Source organism: Pongo abelii, chromosome 12, assembly GCF_028885655.2.
Source record: "Pongo abelii isolate AG06213 chromosome 12, NHGRI_mPonAbe1-v2.0_pri, whole genome shotgun sequence".
Lineage (NCBI taxonomy): Eukaryota > Metazoa > Chordata > Mammalia > Primates > Hominidae > Pongo > Pongo abelii.
In genome coordinates, this window is record NC_071997.2 from 1,516,358 (window position 1) to 1,538,675 (window position 22,318).

The 22,318-nt window shown below is 35.5% G+C and overlaps 1 pseudogene; it reads left to right on the plus strand.

Annotated features, from left to right (window-relative positions):
- The first annotated feature begins 146 nt into the window (after positions 1-146).
- LOC129053716 (protein FRG1-like) lies at positions 147-17,592 on the plus strand (annotated as a pseudogene).
- The last annotated feature ends 4,726 nt before the right edge of the window (positions 17,593-22,318 follow it).

The following is a 22,318-nucleotide window of genomic DNA, read 5'->3' on the forward strand; positions in this document are numbered from 1 at the left end:
CTGTTACCAAAACTAACCTGGGAGCATTTAACAATTTGAAGTTTGCTCATTTTCTTTAGTCCATTAGAGGAAGCACTAATGAGATACAAAGTAATTAGTAGATAAAAAGCAGTATCATTTGGTCAGCAAGGCCATCCATTAAATAAATGAAAACATTTAGCTTTTTAAATAAGTGCTTATTTATGACTGTATTTTAAAGCATAAAGAGAAGCTATCTCGAAAGTTATTAAATAAGCATTATATCACCCTGTCTTACTCAGTGTATAAAATTAACATTGTAGTTAAAAGAAGGTAAAATAGATCTTGATTCCAAAGATAGAGTATTACAGTGACATCAGTATATCTGAATATTCTTACATTTAATTGCAGAAGAAAATAACCACATTTTTTAAAGCAAAATAATGTCTTTATATTTACAGCAAATGTCAAATTTATTTTCAAATGTTTTTTCTCCAATAATCAATGAGGGCCCTAGTCCTCCAGAGCAGTTTATGGCTGTCAAATTATCTGATTCCAGGTGAGCTTATGTTGTAATATAATTAGTAACTAGTTATTTTAAAAATTTAATTGTATTCATTAAAAATTTTAGTATCTGTCTTAAGCCCACGGTAATTTTGACATAAAAAACAAAATAGCTTTTTTGAAAAGTAGATTTTGTGATCTACTTTTAGTGGATTTCCTATCAATATATAATGCTGGGCTGGAAAAAAGATGTGTAAGTTAAAAAATGCAGATTAATAATTTCACACAGCAAATAAGATAGATTAAAAAATAAATCAAATAGTACAAAACCTGGCTCATTGTTGCTATGATATTTAAACTCCCTGTTTGGAAGTCTAAAGACAAACAGGAAGACTGAAAAAAGGAATATTGTTGAAACCAGCAGAGAATGTTACAGCATTGTAACTACCAAAAGAATATATTTACTCACTATTTTTACAGTCATTTTATAAAATAACCTTTTTTATTCTCTCCTTGTGCAGAAGTATAGAATGATTCTTTGGGTAAAAGATACTGAAAGTGAATTTACATATTTTAGTAATTGGTTACATCAACATGATAATGATTTCCGTTATATAATCATTAATGTATAAAGGAGTAAAATTCAATTCTGACATCCGAGGAGATTCTTGGTAAGGTGAAAGAAATCATAATTTTAAAAAATCACATTAAGATGATTATTTCTATACTTTCTTCGAAAGTCTGATAAGTAGGGTGAAAGACAAAGAATAAAAGCAGAGGAAGAAAAAATTCAATAGTTTTAAACTGCTTTACAATTATAAACAAAAAAAGATTATAAAGAAAGTTAACTGACAAATGAGGAAAATATTTGCAACAACCTTAATAGGCAGTGAGATTTTACTCTTCATATGTACCTTGTATAGAATTCATAGCACTGAAGACCCCAGTAGAAAAATTGTGAACAATCAGATCTGAATAGAAAAATGGACAAGGGACATTACCAGATAATCAAAAAACTAAAAAGGAAAGGAAAAAAAAAAAACAATTGTTATTCTAGTTAACTACTAAAATGCAAATTAATAGGATACTGTTTTTTTTCCCATATCAGGTTTTCAAGTATTTTCTTAGAGTCATAATTTAAAAAAAAAAATCCATGATACAAAACATACTCTGTTAATTTGAGGTAAGAATGTAAATGGAAGCAGCATTTTCTGGAAAACAGTTTGATGACATAAGAACTTTATAGTTTATACCCTTTGATCCAATTATTTCTAGGAATTTTTTCTAAGGATAAATCAGTTTTATGTACAGAATAGATGTAAATAGAACTATTTGTGATAAGAGAAAAAGTAAGTTTTAGTAATTTATTATTGAACTTATAACTAAAGAGGTATAATTGAAGAATGATGAATTTTGAAAATATTTGTTACGTAATATATAAGGTACAATGTTTATATTAAAACAGCAAAATATAAAACTCAATTTAAAACTGCGCACACCACCATGCCCAGCTAACTTTTTAAATTTTTTGTAGAGATGGAGTCTCACTCTGTTGTCCAGGCTGATCTTGAACTTCTTGCCTCAAGCAATTCTCCCACTGCCTTCCCAAAACACAGAGATTACAGAAGTGAGTCACCACTCAGCCACATGCAGCTTTTGAACACTTGGAATATGTCCAGTCTGAAACTTTAGATATGTACACACCCACACACATACACATGTCCTGTTTTGATGTTCTATAATTAATTTTCTCTCAGTTTTTAACTTTTATCTACCTTATTAATGTACAGAATTGCCCTGAAATCTGGCTATGGAAAATATCTTGGTATAAATTCAGATGGACTTGTTGTTGAGCGTTCAGATGCAATTGAACCAAGAGAACAATGGGAACCAGTCTTTCAAAATGTAAGTGCTGTTATTGTTTACAAAATCTTCCTGTCAGTTTAACAGAAAGTCTGTAACAGTCAATCATAATATATTTAAAAAGAAAAAGTAGGATGCAGTAGTATAATACATTAAACTGGAATAAATCAGTAAGAACATAGAGCCTTAAAGAGATCTCATAATATAGTGCAACAAAAATAGCATTAGTACTTTTGCCCACAATTATTTCTGTATACCCTTAGTGCCTAGATATGGATCTCATTTCCATTGAAGAACCAGTCAATTCTAGGTCTCAGAGTAGGAAAACAGAATAGTTCCTAAGTATCTTCTTTGTAGCAGAAATCATGGATGCTTTCAGAAACATTACAGACTGTAAGCGAACTGTGGAGCTAGCTAAGACAAAGTTGTGACAATTTGTGTATAAAATATAAATAATAATAGTTCATTGAAGTAAATTATCTCTAAAAGACTTTCAGTTCATAAGCTTAAAATAGTTTACGAAAAAATAGTTTTAATATAAGAAAAAAGATAATATACTAATTCTTCATTTTAGTAAGTAGACAGTTGTAGTATATGGATGTTTTGTTAAGTCTTTGTTGATACAGAATACATAATTTCCCTTTCCTGTTTGTGTGAGAAGTAAAGATTGAACAAAAATATGTGAGAGCTAAACTGTCTTTAAAAAGTAGATCACTGTATCAGAAACAGTAAGGACCAGTGGGCACCACGCAGAACAAGCAAATAGAAGATAAGCTCAGCCTTTGAGTAGCAGCTTTAGTAGTATACAATAATGAACTGAAAAGAGGAAGTCAGCAGTGTTTTCTAAGATGACAGATTAAACAAACTTCCTACCAGAAAGAGGTAATCATTTCGACTAAGTTCCTCATCCCCTAGGATAAAATCTTAAGTCAGTGACTTGAAAACTGTTTTGACCTAATCAATTGAGAAATGCATTTTTACATTGCAGCCCAGCACACACATATGTATAATCGAAGCAAGAGTTTTACTTAACAATACTTACTTATCCATGTGTTATGCACCTTGATATTTCTTATTCTCTTTTACCCCTTCCTCTGTGGGTCTGTGTGTATTCCTTTCCCCCCCCACCCACCCAATACCGTTCAGGAAACACTACATTGATTTCATTACCTGTAATGTGTTGCAACCCCTTTGAGATGATCCTAATAGTTATGATGAGATACTTCTAATAAAAGTTACACCAGTAGAAAATGTCAATATTTCATAAGGCCAGGATGATGACTTAGATAGTACTAATAATACAACACTTTAGGAAAGTTCATTTCATTTTATTTTTAGGAAGGACACTAAGTTTCAAAAATTTAAATTTATATGAAAGAGGGTCTTTAAACTCTATTGCAAAAAGGACTCAGCTGAATAATCTGTGGCAGAGGTTTAAATCACCTGGACCACACCATGCGATGTGAACTGCCATGTTCCAGAGCTCACCAGGCGCCATCCAGATGAGAGACCACCCAGCCCTTGTGACTTGACTAAGATATTAAATCCATGTTATCAGCACGTTTTTAACTGCATGTGATATAAGGTGAACATATTTTGTAATCATTATATTTATAAATATTTTGTCTAAATATTATGGTATTCCAAGTTTTCCAAAAGAATCAATCAAATACAAGTTATAAATAAACATTTTATTTGTTATGGGAGTTAAGCTAACCATATTTATAACCCAGATTTAGATACACAAGAAAATCAGTTTTTAAAATTTTGTTTAATAGAAAGCAGTGAATACGTCAAACATTAAACAACTAAAACAGTATATGAATATTTATTTTCACACACAAAAGTCCCTCAGTCATTGATTCTTAAATTCAAAACACCAAAGGCATTGTATATACCTTTTCATGTTTTCTAATTCCGAAGAAAATAAATTTTACTTAAAATGCTAATATTTTACTAGAGTATGCATTCATAATTATGTTCTTGTCTTTAAAGTTAATTTTTCAAACAGAACTAAACAGTTTTATCTTCTGTAGATCTTTTAGAAAGGAAGCAATCCTACCTCATCTAATTAGAATTTAGTCTTACTAGGAAGATACACTACAAATATTTATTGTGGTAATCTTTGAATAGTAAAATGAAAGGTGATTTTGATTTCCTTTTCTATATGTTCTTGTATTATATTTTTTACGTTCTTCTCTTAAGTTCTTTTCTGTGATTTTCAAATCAGGGAGGAAAATTTATTATTATTATTATTATTATTATTATTATTATACTTTAGGTTTTATGGTACATGTGTGCAATGTGCAGGTAAGTTACATATGTATACATGTGCCATGCTGGTGCGCTGCACCCACCAACTCGTCATCTAGCATTAGGTATATCTCTCAATGCTATCCCTCCCCCCTCCCCCCACCCCACAACAGTCCCCGAATTGTGATGTTCCCCTTCCTGTGTCCATGTGTTCTCATTGTTCAATTCCCACCTATGAGTGAGAATATGCGGTGTTTGGTTTTTTGTTTTTGCGATAGTTTACTGAGAATGATGATTTCCAATTTCATCCATGTCCCTACAAAGGACATGAACTCATCATTTTTTATGGCTGCATAGTATTCCATGGTGTATATGTGCCACATTTTCTTAATCCAGTCTATCATTGTTGGACATTTGGGTGGGTTCCAAGTCTTTACTATTGTGAATAATGCGGCAATAAACATACGTGTGCATGTGTCTTTATAGCAGCATGATTTATAGTCCTTTGGGTATATACCCAGTAATGGGATGGCTGGGTCGAACGGAATTTCTAGTTCTAGATCCCTGAGGAATCGCCACACTGACTTCCACAAGGGTTGAACTAGTTTACAATCCCACCAACAGTGGAAAAGTGTTCCTATTTCTCCACATCCTCTCCAGCACCTGTTGTTTCCTGACTTTTTAATGATTGCCATTCTAACTGGTGTGAGATGGTATCTCATTGTGGTTTTGATTTGCATTTCTCTGATGGCCAGTGATGGTGAGCATTTTTTCATGTGTTTTTTGGCTGCATAAATGTCTTCTTTTGAGAAGTGTCTGTTCATGTCCTTCGCCCACTTTTTGATGGGGTTGTTTGTTTTTTTCTTGTAAATTTGTTGGAGTTCATTATAGATTCTGGATATTAGCCCTTTGTCAGATGAGTAGGTTGCGAAAATTTTCTCCCATTTTGTAGGTTGCCTGTTCACTCTGATGGTAGTTTCTTTTGCTGTGCAGAAGCTCTTGAGTTTAATCAGATCCCATTTGTCAATTTTGGCTTTTGTTGCCATTGCTTTTGGTGTTTTAGACATGAAGACCTTGCCCATGCCTATGTCCTGAATGGTAATGCCTAGGTTTTCTTCTAGGGTTTTTATGGTTTCAGGTCTAACATTTAAGTCTTTAATCCATCTTTAATTGATTTTTGTGTAAGGTGTAAGGAAGGGATCCAGTTTCAGCTTTCTACATATGGCTAGCCAGTTTTCCCAGCACCATTTATTAAATAGGGAATCCTTTCCCCATTTCTTGTTTTTGTCAGGTTTGTCAAAGATCAGATACTTGTAGATATGTGGCATTATTTCTGACGGCTCTGTTCTGTTCCATTGATCTATATCTCTGTTTTGGTACCAGTACCACGCTGTTTTGGTTACTGTAGCCTTGTAGTATAGTTTGAATTCTGGTAGTGTGATGCCTCCAGCTTTGTTCTTTTGGCTTAGGATTGACTTGGCAATGCGGGCTCTTTTTTGGTTCCATATGAACTTTAAAGTAGTTTTTTCCAGTTCTGTGAAGAAAGTCATTGGTAGCTTGATAGAAGAAGTATCCTCATGGCTATTTTGTTATTTTGTTTCACTTAGGGGAAAATTGCTTTATTGGCCTCAATAGCTGCTTTATTAGATGCAATGAAGCAGGAGACATAGAAGCAAAAAGTAAAACAGCAGGAGAAGAAGAAATGATCAAGGTAATGGTGACATTTTATACGGATGACTGCATTCACACATGCGATGTGACTGTATCTCTTTAAAATGTTAAATCATCATTTACTGTCACTTTAAAGATTTAGTTAATAGCTTTTTTTAATCTGCTGTTTCAAATAGACTCATTTTTAATTATAAGTCACATAGTTGATGGCTTGTTTATACAATGTGGTAGAGAAATCAGTTCATCTAGGAGCTGCCTTGCCATTATCTCCATGGATTAGTATTTTTTTCTGGTAGTTCCACATGCTCTTTTTAAGCTTTCATTTTCTTGTTTTCTTGCTTGTATTTTAAAGTCTAATTTTTAAAATAGATAACATGTACACGTGATCCAACATTTTTAAATAAAAGCATACGAAGATGAAGACATATGCCTGCCATGCATCTTACTCACCTTTGTTCTAGCTCCTGTTCCTCTTTCCCTTTGTTTTGTTTTTTTATAGCCTCCTAAAATTCTTTATAAACATATGAATACATTTATAATTTTCAACTTTTTTGCACTAAAGGCAGCCTCCTCTATAGTCTTCTCAACTTCTGATTTTTTTTCCTTAAAATTGTATCTTGGAGAGTTTTCTATTATTAGTTTGAATGTACAAAATTTTCTCTTTTTCTTGCTTTTCTTTTTCTCTCTCTTTTTTAACAGCCACATAATATTCCATTTTAGGGATGTACCTTAATTTATGTAGTCTTTTATAGATGGAAATTTAGGCTGTTTCCAGACTTTTGCTCTTATAAACAGTGCTGCAGTACATAACATTGAATATGCATCAATTTGTGGTTGTGCAGGTGGACCTGAAGATAAATTTCCAGAAGCAGAATTACCAGGTCGGGGTATACGCGTTTGTATTTATGTAATGCTTGAACTTCTGTGATGATAATCACTCTATGAAACAAAAAATCATAGCAGAACTTCTGGGGCCTTAGCCCTTACATTTTAAAAATATTTTTATTAATAGTACCTGTCTTCTTTGCATTAGGAGAAACACGAATCACATGAAACATGATTTTTATTTTATTTTTAAAATGTGTGTGCCTCACTAAACTGGAAATAAAAGTTCCTTATTCCAGGCTAAATTCCCTCATCTGTAGTTAGACACGTTATCCATTGCACCAGTGGCCTGTGCCCTCCCTAATCCTACTGTTTGTTTTACATCATTGTAAAAGTTAAACAGACATCTTCATATCAAGGTGAAATTCTAAATAATACTGTTAATATAACCTAGATAAATCAGGTAGTTAACTAGAATTTGATGAAAACATTTAAGGCTTAATTTCTTAGACTCACAAAAGCCACTGATCTTTAATGATAAACATATACCAGGAGGTGTCTAAAGAATAACTCCCCCCTTCTTGACACATGGTTTTTCTGTGTCTTGGCATTCCAACGCAGTACTGAGCATCGTGAACCTTGCTTTGTTTGTCTCTGTTGGGAATCACAAGTTGCATCCAGTCTGACCCAGATTTGTTGGCATTGTGGGGGCCAGAGTGGAAGGCTCTAAGAGAGGGGGCAAATGTCTTTTCTAAAATGCCCTTCATTCTTATAATTAGAGCATAAAAATTTATATTACATTTTTCTTTACTGCCAGTGTAATTTAAAAGCATCTCTCAATTCTCTGTATGTGCTTCATGTTAGATTTCCGGTCATATGTTTGATTTTCTTTTTAGAATAGTCTTGATTTCAGATAATTTCAAATCTAAAGCTCAAACAATTTCAATCAAAAATGTAGATATTTTCTTACAGTTAGAGAAGTGAAATGCTATATTTTTTCACTGCATGCATCCGGCACATGCGTTGTAGTCTTGAATTTCCATAATGCTCCTGTCAGGTGGATGTGAGCTCAGCCTTACAGACAGGAAGACAGCCTCTGACCCTCCTTACATCCTTGTGGTTTTTGTCAGTCAGTTCATGGAAATCACAGTGATTTCAAGGTGTGGTAAGACAGGATGGGTACCCAGGCTCAGCTGACTCCAGAGGCCACTCTCAGTATTTCATAGCACATTGCTTCTCAGGAAACAGGTCATTGAGGAAATGCAGACGGGTTTGTGACTTGCATTTAATTTAATTTATTTATATTTTATTGTATCATGTTTAAATTTTTTTCATCTGGATATCATCACAAAAGTGTTACTGAAGGCAACAATTGCAAATATATGTGCAGTGCTTTGCACTTATACAAAGACACAAAGATACACAAAGATTGCATTTTTCACTATTTAAAGCAATTTTGAGATGAAATACAAAGTTTTCTGTGTCTCTTTGGTTACTCAAGTACTTGGAAGCTCTGAACAGTGATTATTTAGGACTCTTTTCATACCATTTAATTGCAGGCTGTCCTAATTAATCTCTGTCAGCCCTTCACCTTTAGGACCTTGCCTTATCTACCAGAACACAGATCCCTCTTACTAAAGGTAGCATTGTGTTACAGGCCCTAGCAGGGAATGTTTTGAGGTCTGGGACCCCTCAAATCAAAACTGTCACAAAGATGTCATTGGCACAAACATGTTATTTGTCATCACTTTCTAAGCAGCTCTGAAACTGGACTCTGGCCACAGAGATCCCTTAGGAGACATGAATCCTTACCATTGCCCATTGCCTGTTCTGTGAGTATCCTAATTGTTGAATGCAGATTAATTAACTTATGACATGTGATAGTAAACATCTATCCAACTTAGGAGGACATAAGAGGCTACTAAAAGAGGTGGGTTCCAATCAATTAAAAACAAGTTGTGTAATGTTAAAAGTTTTAATAGTTTGGTAATAGCCTGTGCAATGTAAAATAGCTATTGAGCTTTCAATCTGATCAAATGACACTTGTCTACTAGGGATAATTTGATCCTAGTGTATTCACTTGGAGGACAAAATTAAATTAATGATTCCTTTATTGCCTAGCAGGATCTGATGTATAAAATGTTTCTGAAATAATTTTGTCTGTAGTGTTTCTGACACAAGGGCTGAGGAGGAAGCATGTGATAGCACTTACTCATATAGATTATATATATGAAGTAAAAACACATAGCCAGAACCGGTCTTTTTCTGAATATTGTTGCTCAGTTAATTTTTTCTTCTGCATAAGAAATCATCTCGAATGTTCTTATGTGATATGTAAAGTGGGGAAGGTGGAAGATAAACATATAACCCATTGGATTCTCTTTTCCAATATCTAGATTAGATCCTGCACTGGAAGAGAAACCAAGAAAAAAGATGACATTCCAGAAGAAGACAAAGGTAATGTAAAACAATGTGAAATCAATTATGTGTATGTATGTTTTTCCTTTTAGACCTACAGATTTGACAGTGAAGTGTTTCTCAAAGTGCTTTCAAAATAAATTACCTAATTAGCTGGGGATGGTGGTGCATGCCTCTAGGCCCAGCCACTTGGGAGGCTGAGACAGGAGGATTGTTTGAGCCCAGGAGTTCAAGGCTGCAGTAAGCTCTGATCACCACTGCATTCCAGCCTGGGTGACAGAGCAAGACCCTGTCTGAAAAAATGAAAACTGATGGACAAGAAGAGGCAACACCATGTAGCCTCTAGGACAGAGCACTGAGCTAAATGCTTTTTTTTCTTGAGGGTTCAGTTTTCCTAATCATCCTACCAGCTCCCAAAGCTAGTCACTCGGGTTAGTCAATCTCTCTATTCATTCATAGAATGGGCGTGATGCCAGTCAAAGTCTGTGCTATGGCCAAGACACAGGGGACTCCAGCCAGCATGCCCTAATAGAAGTGGGGCCTTGTGGTACCCAGTCAATGAGTGGCCTTGCTCTTGAGAGGTCATGAAGGTCGTCTTTGTTGTTCAGAATCTCCAGCTTATTAAAAAAAATACAGTTAGACTTTTTTTTTCTTCCTCAATAAGGAGTCTCACTCTGTCCCCCAGACTGGAGTGCAGTGCCACGATCTCAGCTCATCGCAACCTCCGCCTCCCACGTTCATGTGATTCTCCTTTCTCAGCCTCCCGCGTAGCTGGGACTACAGGCGCACGCCACTATGCTTGGCTAATTTTTGTATTTTTAGTGGAGACGTGGTTTCACCATGTTGGCCAGGCTGTTCTCGAACTCCTGACCTCGAGTGATCTGCCTGCCTTGGCCTCCCAAAGTGCTGGGATTGCAGGTGTGACCCACTCTGCCTCACCTATAATTAGACTTTTTAATAAGTGAAAAAGAAATTAACAGTATTTATAAATTTAATAGTAAATATGTATAATCAGAGTTTGAGGTATTTTTCAATGAAGACATTTTCTTTGGAGAAAGAAATTTCAGAGCTTCCAAGACCACAAAGTTAAAATAAGTAAAGAAGACAGTAAAATTCTTCAAAAGGCTCAGAAAGATGGATTTTTGCATGAGATGCTTCTGGACAGGTAGCTATTTATTTACTTATTTCCACTATTTTCAGTAGCCAATAGAAATGGCATGTAGAAAACCTATATTCTCTTAAATTACTGTAGTTTTCACATTTTTGTCTTTATTTCTAATTTATGAGTGTGGCAATATTAGCTAGAGAGGATGTCATGAGTTTGGGAAAAGACTGTCAAGAAAGAATATCTAAAAATTATAACCGATTCTAAGTATATACTTTAAGAAATTCAGGTTTGACTGTATCTACTTCATAAATTTATCATTATCTTTTTATAACTATTACAACCAGAGTTAGAGAGAAGCAGTTTGACTAATACAAAAATTATGTGGATTCTGTTAGAGTAGTTCAGGTTCCTTAAAATAAGCATAGATCAATTAAAAAACTAAGTATAAAAGCTAAACAAGTGAAATTGAAGCAGTTTTATTCTAAGATTTGGAAGAGTGCAGGATGTTTATCATAGCACATTATTAATATTTATTACTCTTCCTATGTAGACAAGTAATGTCCTAGAGTTGCAACGTAGAAAAACAGAGATGTTTAGCTGTGAGTGTACAAGTATAAATCAATTAAGTGCCAGATTTGGATAATCACCAGCCGCTCATTCAAGTCGTATGTTCCAAAGTTACTCTTACCCTTTTTGTACATTACTTGATAAAGGCAATGTTTAATTACATATTTCCTGTTAACTAGCTGGTAGAGTTCATACCTAAAGTCAGTAAATAATGTTAAGAATTTTTTCCAGCTGAGCAAATGAATATGTATCTAGTTGTAAGAAATCAAGAAGAGGTTATAAAATATAATCAGGATGTGGACTCTAAAACGGAATAACCTCTATGTCCTGTAACTTTTATCACTTGTAATAATACAGCATTCTCACCCTGTTAACTGGAAATTTAGAGCACCATTAAATTCTGGAATAATTAAAATATCTATTTGGATTGAAAAAGCCCTTAGACAACATTTATTGAATATTAGGAAATAACTTTTATAAGATTAGAATCCATTTTTTATAGAAACCAAATTTAAAAGTATACATATTTTAATATAAGTGTTGTGGTAACACAGTAACCAAAATTGAGCACACATTTTTAAAGCTTTTTATATTTATTAGCAGTTGAATATATATGGCATGTTTAACATAGATTAATTTTACTATTTTTCTTTGTTTTAACATTAGAGCCAAATTGAAACCGACAGATACTGCAAATGACTGGGACTTTTGTTTCTGCCTTATCTTTTTGTGTTTTTTTCTGAATAAAATATTCAGAGGAAATGCTTTTACGGAGTTCTTGAGTTGTTGTGAAATTGTTGTTTAGCTAGTAGCTAGTTTAACCAGGATTAAGCAAGTTTAATCAGGATTCTTCATGGATGTATTTTTAGCTAACTACAGTTTTTCATATGGAAATGAAACTTACAGTACACACTTAATGTACCACAGAATTTTTTTCTGGATTTCCTGTCCTGAAGCATGAAGTGTACTAGAAACCAATTCTTCCTGCGCTACTTGTGGAATCTTTCTTACTGGATCATAATCTTACTTTACTTTATACAATAGAAGCTTAATCAGTGCCTTTAATAGGAAGTGAGAAACTCCCAATCCAATCAACAAGGCTTTGATTCTACCTCCTAAGTACTACTCAGAACACAGACAATCCAAATATCAGAACTAGGGGGTTGGGCAGAGAGGAAAAATCATCTATTAGGGAGTGGGACAGAAAGTGGAAACATTACAAAGAAGCAAGTGGGCTCAGGACAGAGGCGAGAGTAGTACTGGGGAAAATCCCTACTGAGGACAGGTTTGCCACAGTGGATATGTATGTGATGCTTTTGTCCTCGTGGGCTGGAATGGAAGCTAATAAATAAGTTCAGATGCTACGTGTTACTTAGGTCTGCTTTGTTGAAGCCTGTCTCTTTCAGAGTTCCTAAACACAATATTTCCGTGGCATCTAATCCCAGTGAGAGCTCCAAATACAGGCCATGTATCAGATGCCACGGGAAAATCTGCCTCAGGACTGAGGTTGGTTCAAGCATCTGGATGATGTCAAAAGTCCACGTTGTGTGCTGGCCTAACCTGAAAGACCCTATCTAGTTCTAGCCTTTAAATTCCTTCTGTCACCAAATCTAGAGTTACATGGCATCTATACAAGCTAGGTGGCTGAGGCATGGGATCAGCCCTATAAAGGAGCTTTTGGAGCTTTTGTTGTAGGTCTAGCTTCAACTTGGCACTCCAGTTCCAATAGCTGGACTTTCTCTCATCTTGTGTTCTGATCCTTGGATTGGGAACAAAGTAACCACTCTGATCCAACAAAGCAGAGGTTCCGGTTCCCAACTGGTGACTATTTTGCCTCCCAGGGGACATTTTTGGTTTTCACAACTGGAATACGGTGTTAGAGGGTAGAGGCTAGGGATGCCGCAAAGCATGTGGCATAATCCTGTTCCTCCCAGAATGCTAACAGTGCCAAGGTTATGGAGCCTTCCCACCCAAGGGCTTGGTCTATTCCTTGCTTCTGTCAGCTCCCTAACCCTTAAACACAACAGTTCAAATATATATGCATAAGCATCTCCTAGGGACCTGCACGTTTCCAATATCGACTACTGAGATCCATCCGTAGAGATGCAGGTTTAGGAGGTCTAGGATTGGGCTCAAAATTTGCATTTTAACAAGTACTCCAGGTCATTCTGAAGCAAGTGATACAAACCACACAATGAGGAACACCGCCTTCAAGAGACTGAATCTTGCTTCCCAACACTAGCTTGGTATCTGAGACCATCTGCCTGCTGACTGGCTTTCCTGTCACAAACATTCTGCATGTAGGCACAGTGTGTTCCTAGAGTCCATGTTAACTCTTTCACCCTCATGTTCCCTTGGTTCCTGTCCCCAGTCCAGCGAGCAGAACTGATTACAGATCTTGACAACAGAAGATACAGATTTAAAATAACTTGCCTGTTCCCGTGGACTTTATCCACTAGTGAAGGAGGACAAGTGGACCAGGGGAGAGGGTAGGTGGGGGCTCATTCCCTATTCCTCCCATTCCACTTTATACAAACCCCACCTAGACCACTGGGAGAGCAACGGAGGTTAAGAATGACTGCATCTAAATATTGTCATCTGGTCCACTCTTCTTCCATCTTGTACACAAGGATATGAGTTTTGTTTAAAGCACTACTGAAACCTAGAAAAACTCTGGCTTAGCAAGCCCCTGACGGATCAGTCTAGTAATCTTATCAAAACCAAGATTACCTAAAAGCACTAACCAAAGGAAAAGCTCCCTCACCCAAACCTATGACTGCTCACATTTTTCAGATTGAATACTTTCAATTGTATTTTAAGGTTCATTGACTCTTTATCACCTCCAAACTGCTCCTCAACACAACTGATTATTATTTTTTAATTTTGAAAACTTTCTCACTTCTAGAATTTCCACTTGAGCCTTTGTTATTATTGTAGTTTCTTCTACTCTGCTGTGATTCCCTATCCATTTATTCTAAGGGTTTTTGGGGTTTTGATTTTAATAAGAATTACAATAACTACTTTAAAAATCCACACTAATTCCAACATCTGGGTCATCTCGAGGTCAGTCGCTATTGATTGCCTTTTTCTTTGAATATATTTCTTTATATGTTTGATATAATGGGATTGAATTCTGAAGATTGTAAAACTAGATTTTGTTTTGTTCCTCTGAAAATTTTGATAATTTTTTGTTGTATTTGTTGTATTTTGTTTGATTTTTTCTATTGTATACTTTACAATATATTTTCCTCCAATGATTTTGACATTTCTATTTCTCAAAATATTTATGTTTATTTTAACAATTATACAAAGTAGCTTGGTGCAGTGGATCCCATCTGTAATTCCAGAATTTTAGAGGCCAAGGCAGGAGGGTCACTGGAGCCCAGGAGTTGGAAACCAGCCTAGACAACAGGGCAAGACACTGTCTCCACAAAAAATTATTAGGGTGGTGCAAAAAGTAATTGCGGGTTTTGCCATTACTTTCAATGGCAAAACCCACAATTACTCTTGCACCAACCTGATAAAAAGTAAGCTGGGTATGGTGGTGGCGTGTGTCTGTGGTCTCCGCTATTTGGGAAGTGAAGGCAGAGGTGGGAGGATTGCTTGAGCCCAGAAGTTCCAGACCAGCCTGAGACACTGTCTCTACGAGAAAAAAAAAAATTAGCTGGGCCCACGTACCTGTTCTACTAGCTACTTCGGAGGCAAAGGCAGAGGTGCCAGAATCACTGGAGAACAGAGGCTCAAGGCTACAGGGCACTGTGATTGTGCCACTGCACTCCAGCCTGGGTGATGGAGCACGACCCTGACTCCAAATAATAATAATAATTACAAAAAGAAAGACTTAGAACACCAGGTTAGGGTTAAGTATTCTAAAATTTAGCTGACTTACTCTGTTCTCTATAAAACAGGTTGCCACAGAAAATATATCATGCCCTGTTAATTTTAAATTTCAGATAAACAAATACTTTTTTCAGTGTAAGTATATCCCATGCAATATTTGGGACATGCTTATACTAAAATATTATTCTCTGTTATCTGAAATTGAAATTTAACTGGGTATTACATAATTATAGCAGCCTGACTATAAAAGATATGTAGGCTGAGCAACATTCTACTTTAAACTTCAAGCTTTATAATAAATGCATAATTAATCAAGAATTATTATTTACTGAGACCTGTGTAGATCCCCATATTTATCTTTTTAAATGTGGAACTAGGAAAGCTACATAAAGAACATTTATAGAAACAAATGACTGTTCTATAGAGCTGAAAAGAAAACTCTAGCTTTTATTTGTCTCCCAAAACTTAAGCTTTATTCTACATTTGAATAAACAATAAAATTACAGCTCAACTTTGGAAGCACAGATCATAATATAGAAATAAAGTAAAGATCCCAGAAACATTTAACAGGCAACAAATCTTTCATATCATCTTACTATAGCAACTAAACATATAATAACTTAGAACGATCCATTAATTATAAGTAAAGAATAAATCTCTTACAAAGCATAATTATTCATATTATTGACCATCATAAGAATAAATATTTTAAGTAAAACGCCATGAAAACTTTACAGAAAGGAGTGAGTTGCAGACACAGTCATTCTTGGATTTCTTTCAACACCAGGCTTTCTTCCCTTTTGACCTGAACTGGGAGTTGAATATTTCCTCTCTTTGCCCTCTGACCCTCTAGTCTCTGAAGCATCTTTTGTACTAGAGGTGTGTACAAAGACTTCCTGGAAATTTGATTTTGTAAATTGTCCTGTTGTATCTTCTAGGCACTGCAGTGATACAGATGTAGAGCTGTTGCTCTTGCTTGTATAAGTGTAACATTTTGATTCAAAAAAGGAAGTAAAAAGAAGAGAGTTGATTACATTTGGCTACTGACATTAATAATAATAAATAATAATTGTACTTTTAATATAAACATATGAATGTTTTAGTTCTAAGAATGGCTGTCCACATAAGAAAAGTATGTATAAATAATTAATGTCTATTATAATTACTTTATCCAAAGAAAAAGTATAATTTAAAGATGGCTGTTTAAGGATCAAATTGCAGCAACTGGTGAAAGTAGATATTAGTCATATTTATTAAGTGACACACAGTGATACTGAAGGCACTTATTTCTCAAGAAACATCATTTTTTCCCAACAAGAACATACTACATCCTAGACATGAAATGAAAATAAGCTTTAATTTTCACCACAGGAGGGCGACACTCAGAGAACTGAGGTTGTACAGATCCATTAGAGGACCATATCCATGAGCCTATCAGTCTCTAGCACAGAGCAAGAATTTTTAAAGAACCTCGGTGAAGGTTCCTTTTCAAAGAAATACAAAGATTAAAGCCTTTGAAACGTAAATTATTTTTCCAGTGATTACATTGAGGACAAAGTTACAGTTGCAAAGTTAAGATTTTTATAACTATCCCTAAAACTGATTCTCAGTGACTCCCTTGATCTACATATGTTAAGGAAAAGGGCAAGATGAAGATGTGTTAAATATTTTCCACTTTTTAAAAATCAGTTTTAATAAAAGGTATACCCAAATAATGGTTAATTAAATGACCATGAAAGTATGTTATAGCAGATGGCCACTCATCAACATGCCTTGAAATTAAAGGTTTATAAGGTGTATAAGGTCAAAGTTTTTGATGTTGCCATTACATTCACAAAAGTATCTGAGGCACATACAGCATGAAGTTCACTAAGTGCTTCCAACATAACCAGCACAAAATTTTGTTGAATAAATAAATGAATACTTTTGTATAGCATCTGTTCAAAATCTCTGATGTAAAAATGAAAATAATTTGAAAATATGCAAAACTGAAATTTCCCTCATACAGCTGCCAATTCGTACAAACAACAAGATGAATTTCAAAATGAAAACATGACAATAAAATCAAAGTTTCAAAATGGCTGGCCTTTTATTAGCAAAACCCATGTTCAAATAAAGGAATAAGTCATCAAATGTTTTGAGAACCGAATTTTACTGCTGCTTTTCTAACACCCTGTTGTTAACCTGAGCCCCCATCCTCTTACTGTCAATAACAGATTTTCATTATAAAATACAAGAAACAGGCCAGGTGCCTGTCAATAACAGATTTTCATCATCAAATACAAGAAAGAGGCAGGGCACGGTGGCTCACAACTGCAATCCCAGCATTTTGGGAGGCTGAGGTGGGTGGATCACTTGAGGTCAGGAGTTTGAGACAAGCCTGGCCAACATGGTGAAACCTCATCTCTACTAAAAATACAAAAATTAGCTGGGTGTGGTAGCAGGTGCCTGTAATTCCAGCTAATCTGGAGGCTGAGGCAGGAGAATCACTTGAACCAGGGAGGTGGAGGTTGCAGTGAACTGAGATCGAGCCACTGTACTCAAGCCTGGGCGACAGAGCAAGACTCTGCCTTAAAAAAAATAAATACACAACATAACAGAATCTCTGGGACACATTCAAAGCGGTGTGTATAGGGAAATTTATAGCACTAAATGCCTACAAGAAAAAGCAAGAAAGATCCAAAATTGACAACCTAACATCACAATTAAAAGAACTAGAAAAGCAAGAGCAAACACATTCAAAAGCTAGCAGAAGGCAAAAAATAACTAAAATCAGAGCAGAACTGAAGGAAATAGAGACACAAAAACCCTTCAAAAAATTAATGAATCCAGGAGCTGGTTTTTTGAAAGGATCAACAAAATTGATAGACCGCTAGCAAGACTAAAAAAGAAGAAAACAGAGAAGAATCAAATAGACGCAATAAAAAATGATAAAGGGGATATCACCACTGAACCCACAGAAATACAAACTACCAACAGAGAATAATACAAACAGCTCTATGCAAATAAACTAGAAAATCTAGAAAAAATGGATAAATTCCTCGACACATACACTCTGCCAAGACTAAACCAGGAATAAGTTGTGTCTCTGAATAGACCAATAACAGGCTTTGGAATTGTGGCAATAATCAATTCCTTACCAACGAAAAAGAGTACAGGACCAGATGGATTCATAGCCGAATTCTACCAGAGGTACAAGGAGGAACTGGTACCCTTCCTTCTGAAATTATTCCAATCAATAGAAAAAGAGTGAATCCTCTCTAATTCATTTTATGAGGCCAGCATCATCCTGATACCAAAGCCTGGCAGAGACACAACAAAAAAAGAGAATTTTAGACCAATATCCTTGATGAACATTGATGCAAAAATCCTCAATAAAATACTGGCAAACCAAATCCAGCAGCACATCAAAAAGCTTATCCACCATGATCAAGTACGCTTCATTCCTGGGATGCAAGGATGGTTCAATATACGCAAATAAATAAATGTAATATAGCATAAAAACAGAACCAAACACAAAAACCACATGATTATTTCAACCGATGCAGAAAAGACCTTTGACAAAATTCAACAACGCTTCATGCTAAAATTCTCAATAAGTTAGGTATTGATGGGACGTATCTCAAATTAATAAGAGCTATCTATGACAAACCCACAGCCAATATCAAACTGAATGGGCAAAAACTGGAAGCATTCCCTTTGAAAACTGGCACAAGACAGGGATGCCCTCTCTCACCACTCCTATTCAACATAGTGTTGGAAATTCTGGCCAGGGCAATTAGGCAGGAGAAGGAAATAAAGGGTATTCAATTAGGAAAAGAGGAAGTCAAATTGTCCCTGTTTGCAGAGGACATGATTGTATATCTGGAAAAACCACGGTCTCAGCCCAAAATCTCCTTAATCTGATAAGCAACTTCAGCAAGGTCTCAGTATACAAAATCAATGTACAAAAATCACAAGCATTCTTATACACCAATAACAGAAAAACAGAGAGCCAAATCATGAGTGAACTCCCATTCACAATTGCTTCAAAGAGAATAAATACCTAGGAATCCAACTTACAAGGGATGTGAAGGACCTCTTCAAAAAGAACTACAAACCACTGTTCAATGAAATAGAGGATACAAAGAAATGGAAGAACATTCCATGCTCGTGGGTAGGAAGAATCAATATCGTGAAAATGGCCATACTGCCCAAGGTAATTTAGACATTCAATGCCATCCCCATCAAGCTACCAATGACTTTCTTCACAGAATTGGAAAAAACTACTTTAAAGTTCATATGGAACCAAAAAACAGCCTGCATCGCCAAGTCAATCCTAAGCCAAAAGAGCAAAGCTGGAGTCATCACGCTACCTGACTTCAAACTATACTACAAGGCTACAGTAACCAAAACAGCATGTTACTGGTACCAAAACAGAGATATAGATCAATGGAACAGAACAGAGCCCTCAGAAATAATGCCACATATCTACAACTATCTGATCTTTGACAAACCTGAGAAAAGCAAGCAATGGGGAGAGGATTCCCTATTCAATAAATGGTGCTGGGAACACCTACTAGCCATATGTAGAAAGCTGAAACTGGATCCCTTCCTTACACCTTATACAAAAATTAATTCAAGATGGATTAAAGACCTAAACTTTAGACCTAAAACCATAAAAACCCTAGAAGAAAACCTAGGCATTACCATTCAGGACATAGGCATGGGCGAGGACTTCATGTCTAAAACACCAAAAGCAATAGCATCAAAAGCCAAAATTGACAAATGGGATCTCATTAAACTAAAGAGCTTCTGCACAGCAAAAGAAGCTACCATCAGAGTGAACAGGCAACCTACAAAATGGGAGAAAGTTTTCACAACCTACTCATCTGACAAAGGGCCAATATCAAGAATCTACAATGAACTCCAACAAACTTACAAGAAAAAAACAAACAATCCCATCAAAAAGTGAGCAAAGGACATGAACAGACACTTCTCAAAAGAAGACATTTATGTAGCCAAAAAAACATGTAAAAATGCTCATCATCACTGGCCATCAGAGAAATGCAAATCAAAACCACAATGAGATACCATCTCACACCAGTTAGAATGGCGATCATTAAAATGTCAGAAAACAACAGGTGCTGGAGAGGATGTGGAGAAATAGGAAAACTTTTACACTGTTGGTAGGACTGTAAACTAGTTCAACCATTGTGAAAGTCAGTGTGGCGATTCCTCAGGGATCTAGAACTAGAAACACCATTTGACCCAGCTGTCCCATTACTGGGTATATACCCAAAGGACTATAAATCATGCTGCTATAAAGACACATGCACACGTATGTTTATTGTGGCACTATCCACAATAGCAAAGACTTGGAACAAACCCAAATGTCCAACAATGATAGAGTGGATTAAGAAAATGTGACACATATACACCATGGAATACTATGTGATGAGTTCATGTCCTTTGTAGGGACATGGGTGAAGTTGGAAATCATCATTCTCAGTAAACTATCACAAGAACAAAAAACCAAACACCGTATATTCTCACTTATAGGTGGGAATTGACCAACGAGAACACATGGACACAGGAAGGGGAACATCACACTCTGGGGCCTGCTGTAGGGTGGGGATAGTGGGGAGGGTTAGCTTTAGGAGATATACCTAATGCTAGATGGCACATGTATACATATGTAAATATCCTGCACAATGTGCACATGTATCCTAAAACTTAAAGTATAATAATAATAAAATTTAAAAAGACCTGTGTATGTTGATTATTTATCTGTGTGTATGTTACTATGCAAAATTGTATTATTTTTAGTAACTTAGATTATGTAAATATGTATTATATTTTAGGCAGTAGCAAATATTAACACATTTTTTCATGTACAGCTTAGATAATAGTTGATGATTACAATTAATTAATATTAGCTACTTACAACACTTATGCAAACAGAAATTCTAAAACTAAATTTGTATTAACTTTGAAAATTTTAAACTATTTTCTACAAAGTTTTTAAATTACAAACAATAAAATAGAAAGTTTATAAAAAAAGAAATGCTATGAGAAATAGTTATATTTTGATTCCTTAATTTTTCTGAATATTAGTACTTGGAGCTTCACCGTGAGTAATTCCAATAGGCTACACAAATTTTCTCTTCAGTAAAATGGCCAAACAGAAGGCATTCAATTTTTAAATATATGATGCAATTTTATTACCTTTTTTTCTATACAAATGACACAAAATTTAGACCAATAAAAACAGAATTTCTTCCTTGAAATTTCAAGAGTTGAGCTGAGCTGGGAAGAGCTAAACTGCTTGATTTCAGAGTTGGAAATTAAAGCAAGTGGCCCACATCAAAGTAATAGTTAAGCCTTTTTGTCTTCCTTTCTGTGATTGTGGTAAGCAACAGGCAAAATCAGATGAAGAACCGACTCCTCATTGTTCCATTTTTTCCTCATGGAAAAGCACCAGGAAAGGGTCAGATGGATCAGCACAAACATGGCACTGTCTCACTGCCGAGGTGGCCCCCTCATTAAAAACAGGCCTGCAATTTTGTACAAAAGGGGGCAGGAGTGCGTAGAGGAGAATGTATGATATGAGCAAGAGTAAAAAGAATGGAGTATTAATAAGAATGTTTAAAATTCATTATCAAAGCTCCATTTCTTCTCCAGAAACAGGGATCTGAACAAAAGTTTCTGAAGAAGGCCTCGACCAAAAGCCCCTCAGCAAGGTGCCCCTGAATCTAGATGCCTGGACTGGAAATGAAAAGCTACATGCGAGCCTCAGTGGCCAAGATGGCCGGTATTGTTTATTTCAACCCCTCAGAGACTGCAAAGCACTGACATTTATATAGTTCTCCTAAATGCACATGTCAGCAGAAGTGTGACAACCAATGATTTCAAAGATATAATGTGGGTATCAGAATTTCTGGCAAAAATTTAGATAATCTTATCTTTTCAAACTCAAATAACCATATATGCAGAGAAACTTCAAAGGCAGGTACCTCCACAATTAATTTTTCAGGAAAGAATAAAGAAGCACAGCTGTAGAATAAAAATTAGACTAGAAGTTGATGCTACCTTTCGGAATTGCTAATGATGGAAGCACAGGTTGTTAGAATTGAACATGTCTGATTGGTGAATATAATGTCACAGCAGCATAGATGCAGGAGTATTTGGATCTGACTATGCTATCTAAAGGTAGAATCCTTACGTTTTCAAAAGTTTAGAAAAAATAGGTTAGAGTAGTTAGTGGAGGTGGTATCTCTCCTCTTTGGTTGATTTGGGAATTAACACCAATCCTCATATTAGTTTCTAGTT